Genomic DNA, 15,840 nt, shown 5'->3' on the forward strand with positions numbered 1-15,840 from the left:
CAGAGGTGTGGGCCGCCCCCCAACCTAGATCTATTTATACGCATTAGTGAGGCTGATTTGCCTCCTGAGTGCCCCTCTGTCGCCATTTTGAATGAGGGCAAGTGGATTTTCGTTCCTTTTGTATGTAGAAGAGTGTGTAATATTACGAGACCACATTATAATATCATAAACATTTCATCCGTTGTATACGTGGTTTAAATGTTCTGTCAGAGTATGCTAAAGATATTTTATGTCTACATTTCTTAGAGTATGTTAGTCTCCTCACACATTTGTATCATATACCAAATTGTCTCAGCTAGAAATCATGCCAGCTGTTATATTAACATAAGAAAATATTATCATTAAAACACAGTTTCAAATTTCACACAGACAGATAAAAAAATATATAACATTTAGAACCTTTTAAAAGTACATTGTAAGGGAACATATAAAAAGATTATATTTAATAAGGTTGCCTGTTGTTGTAGCAGGACCTATTTAAAAACCGCTGCTAACTTGTGGATAGTTAAGAAGTTTTTTTATTTTCAGATTTAAAACGTTTTTTTCTATCTATCACACCCTTTGTATATAAAAGTAGATCTTATTCATTATATTAATATATTTTATTATTTCTATTAATACATATATAGGGTGGAAACAATAGAATGCTTTCTTGGACTTTACAGGAAGGCTGCAAGATCAATATCTCTGTTTAACCCTTTGGGTTCCAGAGTTTCTAGTTTGTGAATCCACATTGTCTCCCGTTTGCGTAATTCTAGGAGTCTGCTACCCCCTCTTTTACCTGGTAGTATGTGGTCTATTGCTTTGATAAAAAATTCATTTTTATTTTTTCCATGAATCTGAGAGAAATGGGTTATTAGTGGGTTTTTGTTAATACCGGCCTCAATATTTTTCATATGCTCAAGGCAACGGATTTTAAGACCCCGTGTCGTGCGCCCAATATATCTTTTGGGATTGCTGCATGTGCATTCTAACATATAGACCACAAAGTCTGATTTGCAGTTTAATAGGCCTTTAATGGGGTGATATATAATCAGTTGATGTGATATACTTGGATTTTTGAAAGGCGTTTGTACAAAATTAAGAGGCTGGGAATAGCTGAAAATATTAGCTCATAAATAAACTAAATAACTAAATAAATAGATAAATAACTGGATAAAAGACAGTGAGCAACGAGTAGTAGTAAATGGATCATACTCATATTGGACAAAGGTTATCAGTGGAGTCCCTGGGATCAGTACTGGACCATGTTCTTTTTAATATTTTTATTATATGAAGGAACAAGAATTAAATGGCAACATCTCTATTTTTTCAGATGATACAAAGTTGTGTAAGGTCATAAGAATGAACTTGCTTTACAAGGGGATCTTCAAAAACTCGAAGAATGTGCAGGTGAATGGAAAATGCGATTTAATTCAAACAAATGCAAGGTGCTAGATTTTGGAAGTAAAAATAAGCAGGCAATGTATTATATAAATAGGACTAGACTTATCCAAACAGAAGAAGAAATGGATTTGGGAGTAGTAATAGATAACAAGCTAAAGATAGGTGCACAATGCAGGGCAGTTGCCTCTAAGGTTAATAAGATACTAGTATGTAATAAAAGAGGCATTGATGCAAAGCAGGAAAACATACAGTAATTCTGTCACTATATAAATCCCTGATAAGACCTCACCTTGAGTATGGAGTGCGTTTCTTGGGACCTATCTAAAAAAAAAATAAAAAAAATTGCAGACTTGGAAAAAGTTTAGAGAAGGGCCACAAAACTATTAAGCAGATAGAGAATTGAAGATAAGTGAAGAGGATAACCAAACTGGGTCGGTTTTCTTTAGAAAAAAGGCGCTTGAGAGGTGACATGATTACTTTTATATAAATATTTTCAAGGCCCATATACAGAGATGGAAGAAGCTCTGTTTATTCCAAGAAAATTGTTTCTGACGAGCTCACAATTTAAAGCTGGAGGAAAGGAAATTTAAAGGGACAGTCTAGTCAAAATTAAACTTTCATTATTCAGATAGGACTTGTAATTTTAATCAACTTTCTAATTTACCTTTATCATCAAATTTGCTTTGTTCTCTTGGTATTCTTAGTTGAAACTAAACCTAAGCCCTTGAGGGCTGCCTCTTATCACATGATTTTTAAATTGCTTTTCACAACAAGAGACTGTTAGTTCATGTCTTGTCCATAAAGATAACACTGTGCTAAAGCCCGGGAAGTTATTTAAGATTTAGCACAACACAATAGAAAATGCAACTCAATAGATTTTATGTAGTCAGTCATGTGATCAGGGGTTCTTAGATACAATGTAATCACAGAGGTAAAAAGTATATTAATATAACTGTTGGTTATGCAAAACTGGGTAATGGGTAATAAAGGGACTATGTATTTTTTAAAACAATAACTCTATTGTAGACTGTCCTTTTTAATCTCCTGCAACATAAATATTTTTTTCACTGTGATAGCAATCAAACTGTGGAACTCAGCGTACCTGCTTTTCAATCCGCCACCCTTGAGGCCGCGGATGCCATAGGAATCAATGGGAGTCTGAAAGCAGCGAAAGCTCATGTTCGTTGCTGACCAATATCCCATTGATTTCTATGGTAGAATAAAAGTTACGTTTACACCTAACACCCTAACATAACCCCCGAGTCTAAACACCCCTAATCTGCCGCCCCCGACATCGCCGCCACCTACATAATGTTATTAACCCCTATCCTGCCGCTCCCCGCCACAACTAAATAAAGTTATTAACCCCTAAACCGCCAACCCCCCAACATCGCCATAAACTAAATTAAGCTATTAACCCCTAAACCTAACAACCCGCTAACTTTACATTAAAATTACAACATCCCTATCTTATAATAAATTTAAACTTGCCTTTAGAATTAAAATAAACTATATTAAACTACTAATTAACCTACCCTATTATACTAAAATTACATTAAACTAACAATTAAATTAACTATATTACATATTTAAAAACCTAACCCTACTCAAGTTATTTAAATCTACAATTAAAAATTACTAAGTTAAAAAAAAATAACAACTAAGTTACACAAAATAAAAAATAAATGAACACATATTTAAACTAATTACACCTAATCTAATAGCCCTATCAAAATAAAAAAAAAAAACCTAGCCTACAATAAACTACCAATGGCCTTTTAGAAGGGCCTTTTGCAGGGCATTGCCCCAAAGAAATCAGCTCTTTTACCTGTTAAAAAAAAAAAAAAAATACAAAATCCCCCCCAACAGAAAAACCCACCACCCACACAACCAAACCCCCCAAATAAAAACCTATCTAAAAAACCTAAGTTCCCCATTGCCCTGAAAAGGGCATTTGTATGGGCATTGCCCTTAAAAGGGCATTTGGCTCTTTTTCAACCCAGAGTCCCTAACCTAACATTAAAACCCACCCAATAAACCCTTAAAAAAACCTAACACTAACCCCCGAAGATCCACTTACAGTTTTCGAAGACCGGACATCCATCCTCATCTAAGCCGGCAGAAGTGTTCATCCAGACGGCATCTTCTATCTTCATCCATCCGGCGTGGAGTGGGTCCATCTTCAAGACATCCGGTGCGGAGCATCCTCTTCTTACGACGAATCTTGAAGAATGAAGTTTCCCTTTAAATGACGTCATCCAAGATGGCGTCCTTTACATTCCGATTGGCTGATAGAATTCTATCAGCCAATCGGAATTAAGGAGGAAAAAAATCCTATTGGCTGTTGCAATCAGCCAAAAGGATTGAGCTTGCATTCTATTGGCTATTCCAATCAGCCAATAGGATGAAAGCTCAATCCTATTGGCTGATTGCAACAGCCAATAGGATTTTTTTCCTCCTTAATTCCGATTGGCGGATATAATTCTATCAGCCAATCGGAATGTAAGGGACGCCATCTTGGATGACGTCATTTAAAGGGAAACTTCATTCTTCAAGAGACGTCGTAAGAAGAGGATGCTCCGCGCCGGATGTCTTGAAGATGGAGCCGATTCGCGCCGGCTTGGATGAAGACTTCTGCCGGCTTCGCTGAGGACTTCTGCCGCTTGGATGAGAATGGATGTCCGGTCTTCGAAAACTGTAAGTGGATCTTCTTTTAAGGGCCATTGGTAGTTTATTGTAGACTAGTTTTTTTGATAGGGCTATTAGATTAGGTGTAATTAGTTTAAATATTTGTTAATTTATTTTGTGTAACTTAGTACTTTTTAATTGTAAATTTAAATAATTTGAGTAGGGTTAGGTTTTTAAATATGTTATATAGTTAATTTAATTGTTAGTTTAATGTAGTTTTAGTATAATAGGGTAGTTTAATATAGTTTTAATTCTAAAGGTAAGTTTTAATTTATTATAGGATAGGGATGAGTTAATATTTAATGTAAAGTTAGCGGGTTGTTAGGTTTAGGGGTTAATAGCTCAATTTAGTTTATGGTGATGTGGGGGGCTGGCGGTTTAAGGGTTAATAGGTTTAGTAAGTGGTAGTGATGTGGGAGGACAGGGGTTTAGGGGTTAATACATGTATTTAGTTGTGGAGGGGTCAGGGAGCGGGGGGATAGGGGTTAATAACTTTATTTGAGTTGTGGTGGGCTCTGTGAGCAGCAGGATAGGGGTTAATAACTTTATTCGAGTTGTGGTGGGATCCGGGAGCAGCGGGATGGGGGTTAATAACTTTATTTAGTTGCGGCTGGATAGGGGGTTAAACATTTTAGTATAGTGGCGGTGTTTAGTGACAGGGTTTAAATAAAGTTGGGAAAAAGCCGAATAGCAGCGAGATCGATGACTGTTAACAGTCCGCTGCTCATCGCCCCGTACTTGGTGCGCAGCTTTTTGACACCTTTTTTTTATAAAAATGGAGAGCGTATTCAGGTCTGCGGTTGCGATGTTAGGCGAGCGTATTGGTGCCGGCGAATGCAGCACAGTTGACGGCTTGATAATTCGGCCTCTATACCTCTTCCCTTTTATTCTTTCTGTGAATAGGATATATAGGTGAACATACTGTGATATGATAGACCGAGTGTCTCTAATTAAAGTTTTTGTGTGTCTTTTTAAGACATATTGACTACTGATCACTTGTAGGGAAAAAAAATCAACATTTGCTCTAGGTAATGACATACCTAGTGCTTCATTGTGTAACTTTAAAGGTACACTATACCCAAATTGTTTGCTGCGTGATAATATACCTTCATGTATGAGAAGAATGTTGCAGTGAATGTATTTTTATTTTTTCAGATAAGTACATTGTTTTATATTGATTTAATTTCCCTGATTTTCCAGTTCCTCAGAGGAAAAGGACCCTTGCTAACCAATCACAAACTAATACACATATATAGGATTTGATCATGAATTGTTCAAATGTGATAGCCCTGCCTTCAACACTTACAAAAAAGAAAATGCCGTTATCTGTTAAATCATTTTATTACTGCACTTTAGCTTGTATACAACTACGTATTTAACACTTGAAGAGATGTGAAAGTAAATCCTAGCATTTTACAAACGCTAGGATTTACTATTGAAACAAATAAAGGACACTTTTATTCATGAAGTATAAGATACTTCATGCATAAAGCTCCTTTTATTTGATTCAATCGATCGCCGCTCTTAGCTTCTACAGCAGCGCATGGCTACAAAAAGCCAATAGCCGTGCGGTAAATCCGGCTCCCATGGACGCCAAGCCGGATTTACTACACGGCTATTGCTTTTCAATAAAGTACCTGAGCAAAAAGGGCCACCACTAGACATTTTGGGGCTCCTTACAAAAAAAAGGGGGGGCAGTTGCCTCTAAGGTTAATAAGATACTTGCATGTAATAAAAGAGGCATTGATGCAAGGCAGGAAAACATACAGTAATTCTGTCACTATATAAATCCCTGGTAAGACCTCACCTTGAGTATGGAGTCTGGTTCTCACCCTGACCTATGCAATTTTTGGGTAAATTACTAAAATGTGTGCACACCTTATATCTGAGTGTAGTCAAACTTGAAAATGTTGTAAAGGTAATAACACACATACAGAGAGAGAGAGAGACACACACTCACAAACACAGATTCACATACACACTGAAACACTCTCAGACATAGAGGCACTTGCGCGCGCGCACACACACAGATATACACACTCAGACACACAAACACCTATAGAATCACACACAGAAACATACTCAGACAGACAAAAACACACAGACACTCACACTGAGAACCTACAGAATTACACACACACACACACACACACACACACACACACACACACAAAAGCGCAGTGACACGCACACTCAAACACACAAATACAGACACCTATAGAATTACACACAGAAATATATACTCAGATACACAAGAACACTCAGATACTCACAGCATGCAAGCACCATCAGACACTATATACACATACGAACCCACATACACAAAACTAGGTACGGCATGCACACAAACAGGCACCCAAAGCACAGACAAGAAGCCACATACATCCTCCCTCACACATACACATGTACCCACCGAAAGGCACACTAAGAGGTTGCCTAACCCACATAAATATACAGACAAGCACACTTTTTATTGTTTTGGTATCCAGAGTGACAATGCACTAATATGAGCTAGCTGAACACATTGGATGAACCAATGACAAGAGGAATATATGTGCAGCCACCAATCAGCAGCTAGCAACCAGTAGTGCTTTGCTGTTCCTGAGCCTGAGTAGATATGCTTTTCAATAAAGGATACCAAGTGAAGGCAGCAAACTAGATAATTGAATTAATCTGGAAAGTTGTTTAAAACTACATGCTCTATTTAAATCATGAAACTAATTTTTACTTTATTGTCCCTTTTTAACCCCTTAACGACCGAGGACGTGCAGGGTACGTCCTCAAAAAAAAGGCAGTTAACGCCTGAGGACGTACCCTGCACGTCCTCGGTGTGGAAAGCAGCTGGAAGCGATCCTGCTCGCTTCCAGCTGCTTTCCGGTTATTGCAGCGATGCCTCGATATGGAGGCATCCTGCAATAACCTTTGGTAGCCATCCGATGCAGAGATAGCCACTCTGTGGCCCTCTCTGCACCGGAGATCGGTGGCTTTCCTCGTTGGTGGGTGGGAGCAGACTTGGGAGGCGGGTGGCGGCCATCGATGGCCCTGGTCATGTGGAGGGGGGCGGGATCGTGGGCAGGGATGGCCGGGGGCGCGCACGGACGCGTGCCCGCGCACGGGGTGGGAGCGCGTGGGAACCGCTACACTACAGAAAAAGCTGTAATATTTTTTTTTTAATAAAGGCAATATAAGTTAAAAAAAAAAAAAACTATCAGTGAGGTGGTGGGGGTTTGTCTGTGGGGGGTGGGGGAGCTACACTACAGAAAGAAAAAAACAAAAACAAACAAAAAAAAGCCCTTTTTTTTGCAAACTGGGTACTGCCAGTACCCAAGATGGCCCCCAATAAGGCAGATGGGGTGGGTTAGAGAGCTGTTTGGGGGGGGATCAGGGAGGTTGGGGGCTAAGTGGGGACGCTTCACCGCAGCATATGTAAATATGCTATAAAAAAAAAAATAATTATTTTAGTACTGGCAGACTTTCTGCTAGTACTTAAGATGGCGGGGACAATTGTGTGGTGGGGGAGGGAAGGGAGCTGTTTTGGAGGGATCAGGGGGTCTGATGTGTCAGGTGGGAGGCTGATCTCTACACTAAAGCTAAAATTAACCCTGCAAGCTCCCTACTAACTACCTAATTAACCCCTTCACTGCTAGCCATAATACACGTGTGATGCGCAGCAGCATTTAGCGGCCTTCTAATTACCAGAAAGCAAAGCCAAAGTCATATATGTCTGCTATTTCTGAACAAAGGGGATCCCAGAGAAGCATTTACAACCATGTGTGCCATAATTGCACAAGCTGTTTGTAAATGATTTCAGTGAGAAACCTAAAATTGTGAAAAATTTAACGTTTTTTTTTATTTTTTTTATTTGATCGCATTTGGCGGTGAAATGGTGGTATGAAATATACCAAAATGGGCCTAGATCAATACTTGGGGTTGTCTACTACCCTACACTAAAGCTAAAATTACCCCAAAAAGCTCCCTACATGCTCCCTAATTAACCCCTTCACTGCTGGGCATAAAACACGTGTGGTGCGCAGTGGCATTTAGCGGCCTTCTAATTGCCAAAAAGCAACGCCAAAGCCATATGTGTCTGCTATTTCTGAAAAAAGGGGATCCCAGAGAAGAATTTACAACCATTTATGCCATAATTGCACAAGCTGTTTATAAATAATTTCAGTGAGAAACCGAAAGTTTGTGAAAAAGTGAACAATATTTTGTATTTGATTGCATTTGGCGGTGAAATGGTGGCAGATTTTGGGGGTCAAAGTTAAAAAAAGTGTTTTTTTTTCCATTTTTTCCTCATATATTATAAAAAATCTTTATAATAAATTATAAGATATGATGAAAATAATGGTATCTTTAGAAAGTCCATTTAATGGCGAGAAAAACGGTATATAATATGTGTGGGTATAGTAAATGAGTAAGAGGAAAATTACAGCTAAACACAAACACAGCAAAAATGTAAAAATAGCCTTGGTCCCAAACGGACAGAAAATGGAAAAGTGCTGTGGTTATTAAAGGGTTAAGCAAGTTTATTCACACATTTTTATAATACTAAACATGCTAATTTTATACACTGTAGGACAGATCAGAAAGTGGGCGATACGTGAAAGCATTTATTTTTATTAAATATAGGAAATATAGTCCAGGCTGAAACATAATAGGAAAATTCTATACAGATTGTTATAGTCCTTATTTATGCATACACTTGCTGTAGAATCATATGCAATAATGTTTTAATAAACAAAAAAAACGGAAAAACAAACACTTTGGGGGCGATTTAACAACCCCTGTATTGTGCCAATGCACCTATTTCCGTCCAAGCCTTCTGCCGGAAACAGCAGTTAGGAAGCAGCGGTCTTAAAACCGCTGCTCCTTAACTTGTCTGCTGCCTCTGAGGCTGCGGACATCAATCTGCCCAATCTATACGATCGGGTTGATTGATAACCCCTTGCTAGTGGCCGATAGGTTGCGAATCTGCAGGGGGCGGCATTGCACAAGCAGTTTAGCAGAACTGCTTGTGCAATGCTAAATATACGCTGTCGGCATTCAGCAATGTCTGGCGGACATGATCTGCTACAGCGGATCATGTCCGCCAGACATTGATAAATCGGCCCCTTGGTGTTAATGTGTATGTAATTTGCCAGAGGAGAAGCTCAATAGCTTCTCCTCTGGCAAATTACATACACAGCTTTTGTTCGTGCCTGGTTGAGGGTTTCTACGTGCCGTTAATATATTAAATATGATTCTTGGGGACTCCCTAAGTGTCATGGGGAAACCAAACATGGACTCCCTGCCCAATGTGCCTAGAGGGATGTGGCTGCAACTCACTGATGAGGCCCAAGAATGCCGAAACGATCGTCTGGGGCTGTTGTGTTCCTCGTTCAGAGGAGGATTGCCTGGTATTTCAGGGCAGGACTGACCTGTATAAGTGGGATAAGACTGATATACTTCAGGAACATTTTCTTCTGTTTAAGTACAATTTGGCAAAAGGAGGATGTTCCCAGGTGGCAATTTGCCAGAGGACAAGCTATTGAGCTTTTGTTCATGCCTAGTTAAGCGCTTCTACTTGTTAATAAGGCAATGAAGGCCCCATACCGTTGTGCAGCTGAAGACATGCATAATGGATGAATAGCGGAAAATTCTGCTTGCTAAACTTAACATACTGGTGTCTTCAGTGCCCAAACGTTTAAAGGGACCTATAACACCTTCTAAAAATCCTTTGATTTTTATATTTTTTTTATTGGTTTTTTTACACATCAGACAAAATCAACACATCAATGTAGCATATACAATTATATTCATTGCATTGTCTCATAATTAAAATTAAACTGCTGTAAAAATAAAATATGGTTATATCATAAATTGCACTAATAAAGACAAACAATCTTTACATTTTCAAACTCTATATTATATAGCTGATCTGCTCTCAGCCAACTAGTAGCTAATTTTTGCATGAGAAGAAAAAAAAAACCAAATAAAAAAGCACAAGAAACGAACATGGCAAACATTCCATTTTTCCTGCTCTATCCTCCAACACTCTATGTGAATTGAATTATATAACATTTTCCTCTTTCAGATCGTTAAGGTGTACATACTATTAGAAGAATGTGTAGTGCTACACTAGCTCCTTGAGCTTAACACTTTTTCTATCCTCTCTTTTCTTCTCTTTTCTCTCTTTCTTTGAGAGACATAGAAGAAATGTAGGTAATGTTCCAATATCCCTATTCCTAAATTATAGTATTTGTGCATGAGAAAAACCCCCTACTGCCTATCTGTAGGGATTTATTATTTTATTTTAATCCTTGTTGGTTACTATCTTGTTTCTATCTCTCCAAGAAGTTTAAATATACCAGAGAAACAGGAGGGAATGGGAGAGGAAAAAAAAAAAAAAAAAAGGGAGAACCCCGTACCAACAAAAAGGGTAAAGGGGATGACCATGATATCCATCCTAAGGAGACCAAGCTCTCGGGAATCTTCCTTGTTCTATCTGTTGTTTCAGCCAGATGGAGGCTTTACAGAAGGATAAAGCCTGCCTCTGTATTTCCAACGGAAGAGACATTATGTATTTCTCCCATTTCTTAAAGAATTTAGCCAATTGTTTAGAATTTGTGACTTTTAAATTGTATTGTTCAAAGGTCATTTGATATTGTATTTCCATAAGGAAGTCGCTAAATCTAGGGGCTTTTAATCCTTTCCAACTTTTCAGAATTAAATTTCGACCCACCAGAATAAGTAGATTAATGAATCTGTTATTATTGGGAATTGAGGTATGCTTACTCAAGAAAAATATTAAATATTGATTTAATTTAAATTTATTCCCTGTTATCCTAATACCCCAAAAATTGATTTTTTGCCAGAATTGATATATCTTTGGGCATGTCCAGAAACAGTGTACTATGTCCGCCTTCTCATGGTGGCATTTGGGGCATTTCCCTGCATCATGCCTCCATTTAGCTACTCTAGCAGGTGTAAGATAGGTTCTATTAAGCAATTTCATATGTGACTCTTTCCAAGTATGCATAGTTGTGGCGCCTGCTACCAGTGTTGTGCTCTGGGATATAGTTTCAGTATCTACTCTGATTTGGACTTTGGCCCACTTATATGTTAAGTCCTGTATATTTTCCCTACCTCGTTGTTTCAGAATTGTATCATACACTCGGGAGATGGTGCTTACCCCATCCCTATATTCTCCAATTATTTTCTTGATTTCTTTACTATCCAATTCCAAACCTGTATCTAGCCTTAATTTTTCTATCCAGTGTCTCACCTGCAAGTACGCATAGAAGTTAGATCTAGGAAGATCAAACTGTCGAGATATTGCCTCAAAAGTTTTCAGTCTTAGATTTTTACCTTCACAGATCTGGATTACCAATTTCAGTCCCTGCTCGGCCCAGGTTTGAAATGCTGACAAGCCCAATCCTGGTGGGAAATCGGGATTGCCTATGAATGGCAAAAATTCAGATTTCCGATAGTCAATATTCAACTCTTTACCTATTTTTTGCCATGCCTGTATAATAGTTTTAAAAGTGATCATTTGGCATATTGGAACTGGCAATTTATTTGCATTATAATGTAAAATAGCCTGTAGGTTAAAAGGTTTAATTAACATTGATTCCAAACCATAGAATGTAACCAATTCTTTTTCAGTTACCCAATTTAATGCATATTTACACAAAGCTGCATAATTATAATATCTGACATTAGGGCAAGCCAAACCTCCATATATTCTGGGTAATGTTAATTTAAGCAATGAAATGCGAGGCTTCTTTCCTTGCCAAATGAAGCGATTAAAACATCTATTCAGGAAGACCAGATCCCTTTTATAGAGGAGCAAGGGAAGATTTTGTAGAAAATATAACAGTTTGGGAAACAAAATTACCTTGACCACCATAATCCTGGCTGTAATAGATAAGGGTAGATTGCTCCAATTCTGGAGCTTTTTATCAAATTCCTTAATACATCCTTTAAAATTAAGGTCATACCATAAACTAGGATCTTTACTCAGTTTAATACCCAAATATGTGATTTGTGTTGTTTCAGTGAAAGGTAGATTAATTTGCTTATGTGGTTTACTTATCCACATAACTTCTGACTTCTCATAGTTGATTTGATATCCTGAAAATGAGCTAAAGATTGTGAAAAGTCTGATAAGCTTAGGGATCGAGTCTGATAGATCGCTAAGAAAGAGCAAGAGATCATCCGCAAACAAAGATAAAATCAGTTTGTGCCCTCCAATTTGTATACCCTGTAGTTCCCTCCTTAGATAGATTGCCAGGGGTTCAATCGCTAGATTGAATAAAAATGGTGATAGAGGGCAGCCTTGTCGCGTGCCACGTTTCAATATAATCCCTTTTTGTAGTTTCCCCATTCACTAAAATTGTGGAAATTGGTTCTCTATATAGTTGTTGAATGAAAGATTGGAAAACCCCTGTTATCCCAAAGTTCTCCAAGGAGGTAAAGAGATGATCCCATATAATCGAATCGAACGCTTTTTCAGCGTCGATTGAAAGAATCGCTAAATCGGGGTTACCGTGATGATTCTTACCGATTGATTTGTTCCAGTAATGATCTAGTACTAATTGTAATTTTCGTATGTTTTTTACTGGATTTCTACCATTCATAAACCCCGTTTGATCAGGATGTATCATATACCCCAAAGGGGATTTCAATCTGTTGGCTAAAATGTGGGTAAGGATTTTATAGTCCTGGTTGAGGAGAGAAATTGGTCTATAAGATTTAGGAAGTTCTGGATCTTTGCCTTTCTTATAGATCAAAACTATATTAGATGCAGCGAACAATGGAGACTGTGGTTTGTTACTTATGAAATATTCATTAAATAATTTACTTAAGATCAAAGGGACCTGTTCTGTGAGTATCTTATAAAATTCCGCTGGTAATGCATCTGGCCCAGAAGCTTTTCCCATTTTTAGTTTTTGGATAGCAAGCTTGATCTCTTCCACAGATATAGGTTCATTTAACCTCAGCAAATCGTGCAACTCTATTTGAGGTAGGCTTATACCTTGCCAAAACTGGACTTTATTCACAGTATTAATCTGTTTAGATGCATATAGATCCTGAAAAGTTTGATAAATAATTTCCCTTATCTCTGAAGGTTCTGTCACCCTAGAATTCCTAGTTTTTAAAGCTGCAATGTAGCTTTTCTGTTGCCTGATTTTGACTATTCTTGCAAGATATTTGGCTGAAACACCCTGCGCACCTGAATAGAGGGCTTTAAGTTTCTGCTCTTCTACAATCGAGTTTTGTTTAAGAAAAAGATTGTAAAGCAACTTACAGTCTTTGTATTTGTTCCAATGTTCTACCGAGGGCATACTGATGTAATTGCAATAGCTATTTCTTAATGTATTAGATAGTTGTTCCTCTCGCTTTCTCAGAATTGCTCGCATTCTTATCAGATATGCTTTTATCTCTCCTCTAAATACCGCCTTCGCAGTCTCCCACAATATTTCTGGTTTATCTAGATGGCCCGAGTTTTCCGCTAGGAATTGATACCACCTATTTTGCATCCATCTTTTAAAATGGACATTGTTTACTAGATAATTCGGGAAGAATATTCTACCTTTTCCAGTAGATGCTTTATCATTCAGGCCTATTTCTAATGAGATCACTGCGTGATCGGAGATCACAATATCTTGAATAGCAGTTTCTATATTCATTTTTAACATTTGTCTAGCTATTAAAAAATAATCAATTCTAGAGAATGAAGTATGTACGTTAGAAACACATGTATATTCTCGTTGATCAGGGTTTTGTGCTCGCCAAACATCTTGCAGTGCTAGTTTTTGACAGAACCTTCGAAGAATCTCTGTTTCCCTTGCTTTTCTTGGAGCAAATCTAGCTTTTGATCTATCCAGAATATGTGAAAAAGCCATGTTAAAATCGCCAGCTACTACAATGTTCTTTCCAATGTGTAAAAACAATTTTAAGCTAATATTTTCCCAGAATTCTTTGTCTATCGCGTTTGGGCCATAAACATTACAGAAAACAAAATTAAAACCATTGATCTGTATTTCAAGGATCTGGTATCTCCCATTTGGGTCATTATCTACCGAGATTATTTTATGGTTTAGCTGTTTTCGTATTAAGATAATCAAACCTCTTTTAGCCCTATCATAAGGGGTAAACACCACCTCTCCGACGCATTTGCTTTTAAGTTTTATAGCTTCTACTGGCCTAAGATAAGTCTCCTGTAGGAAGACTAAATCTGGTTTTTGCTTTCCTAAATGTTTTAACAGAAGTTTCCTTTTAGCTGGGGAGGAAATCCCTCCGCAATTCCAGGAAAGTATTTTAAGTTTGGTCATCTAAAAATACTGTTCAAACAGAAGTCTAAATGAGGGCTCCTAAGGAGGAGAGAAAAAAAAAAAAAAAAAAAATAATAGTTAAAGCTCCTATTTTCCCATTCCCCCCTGCGCAACTCCTGCATCCTGTTTCTTCATGCTTAACACTCAGCATTATTGCCCTACATAAAGATACATCCATTTCTTATATCTATTTATGTAGGTAAGGCCTTTATTTATTAGGGGTTCTTATCTTGTGTACCTCTCAGCTGTTCTGTGTCTAGCTTCTGGCAAAATGCCTTGATTTCTTCAGTTTTGGTAAATGTCAAAGTCTCACCATCTTTGTCAATAATTATTTTCGCCGGGTATATTAATCTTGCTCTTATATTTGCCTTAATTAACTGAGAACAAAATGGTGCCATCTCCCTACGTTTATTTTGAGTCTCTGATGAAAAGTCTTGAAATAGCAGTATTCTATTAGATCCTATCATGATGTTATTGTTTTTACGATATAGTCTGAGTATATGGAATTTGTCCTGAAAATTTAGAAACTTGATTATTACCACTCTAGGCCTTGCCATACCATTTACAATCCTTCTAGGTGCACCTATTCTATGAGCTCTTTCTATAGGCAATCTGACATTCTCAATGGTGCTCCCTACTAATTTAGGGAGCTGGGAGGCTGCAAAGCTTATCAGGTCTTGATATTCTACTGTCTCAGGAAGGCCGACAACCCTAAGGTTGTTGCGCCTTGACCTGTCCTCTAACTCCTCTAGTTTTGAGTGTAGAAATTTAATTTTTGTATCCTGCGAATGGGTCATTTGTTCTTGTATCTCTATTCTATCCTCAGCATCTGAAACCCTGGTTTCTAGCTCATTTATACGTGTTGCGAACTGTTTTATTTCATTCGTAGCTGTGGCCATTTCTTGCCTTAAAGCTTCAAATTGTGGCATGATTAAATCAGAAATTTGTTGTATTAGTGGTGTATTATCAGTAGAATTCAGATCTATTTCATTTTGTAACTGTAAACCTATACTACTTTCATTAGTTTTGAGTTTTTTTTCTTTTGGTTTGGGCGGCATATTTGGTGATAAATTTTTAGAATGTGACATAAACCTTTCCATAAAGCTTATTATCGCTCTTTTGTGACCAGAGAAGAAAGGCACGAAAAAACCTAGTTGTGTCTTGAATAAGGGTGAAAGAAAAAAAGAAAAATATATCCTCTTTACTTATTTCTGTAAATGGATAAGTAAGTAAACAAGAAATGTCTTCAGAGATCTTGTGTGAAAAATAGTTAAAATGTGTTCCTTTTTACATTTTAGTGACAAACAATACTAAATCAAAATATTACATTGATATGTGCCAACACGTGCTTTAAACAAATCCTTAAATACTCTTATATGTGAAATCTTAGTTTTAGAAATCAGTGAAGAAAAATAAAAAAATGTATATTTAGTGGAAAAACAAAAAG

Source organism: Bombina bombina, chromosome 1 (genome assembly GCF_027579735.1).
Source record: "Bombina bombina isolate aBomBom1 chromosome 1, aBomBom1.pri, whole genome shotgun sequence".
NCBI lineage: Eukaryota > Metazoa > Chordata > Amphibia > Anura > Bombinatoridae > Bombina > Bombina bombina.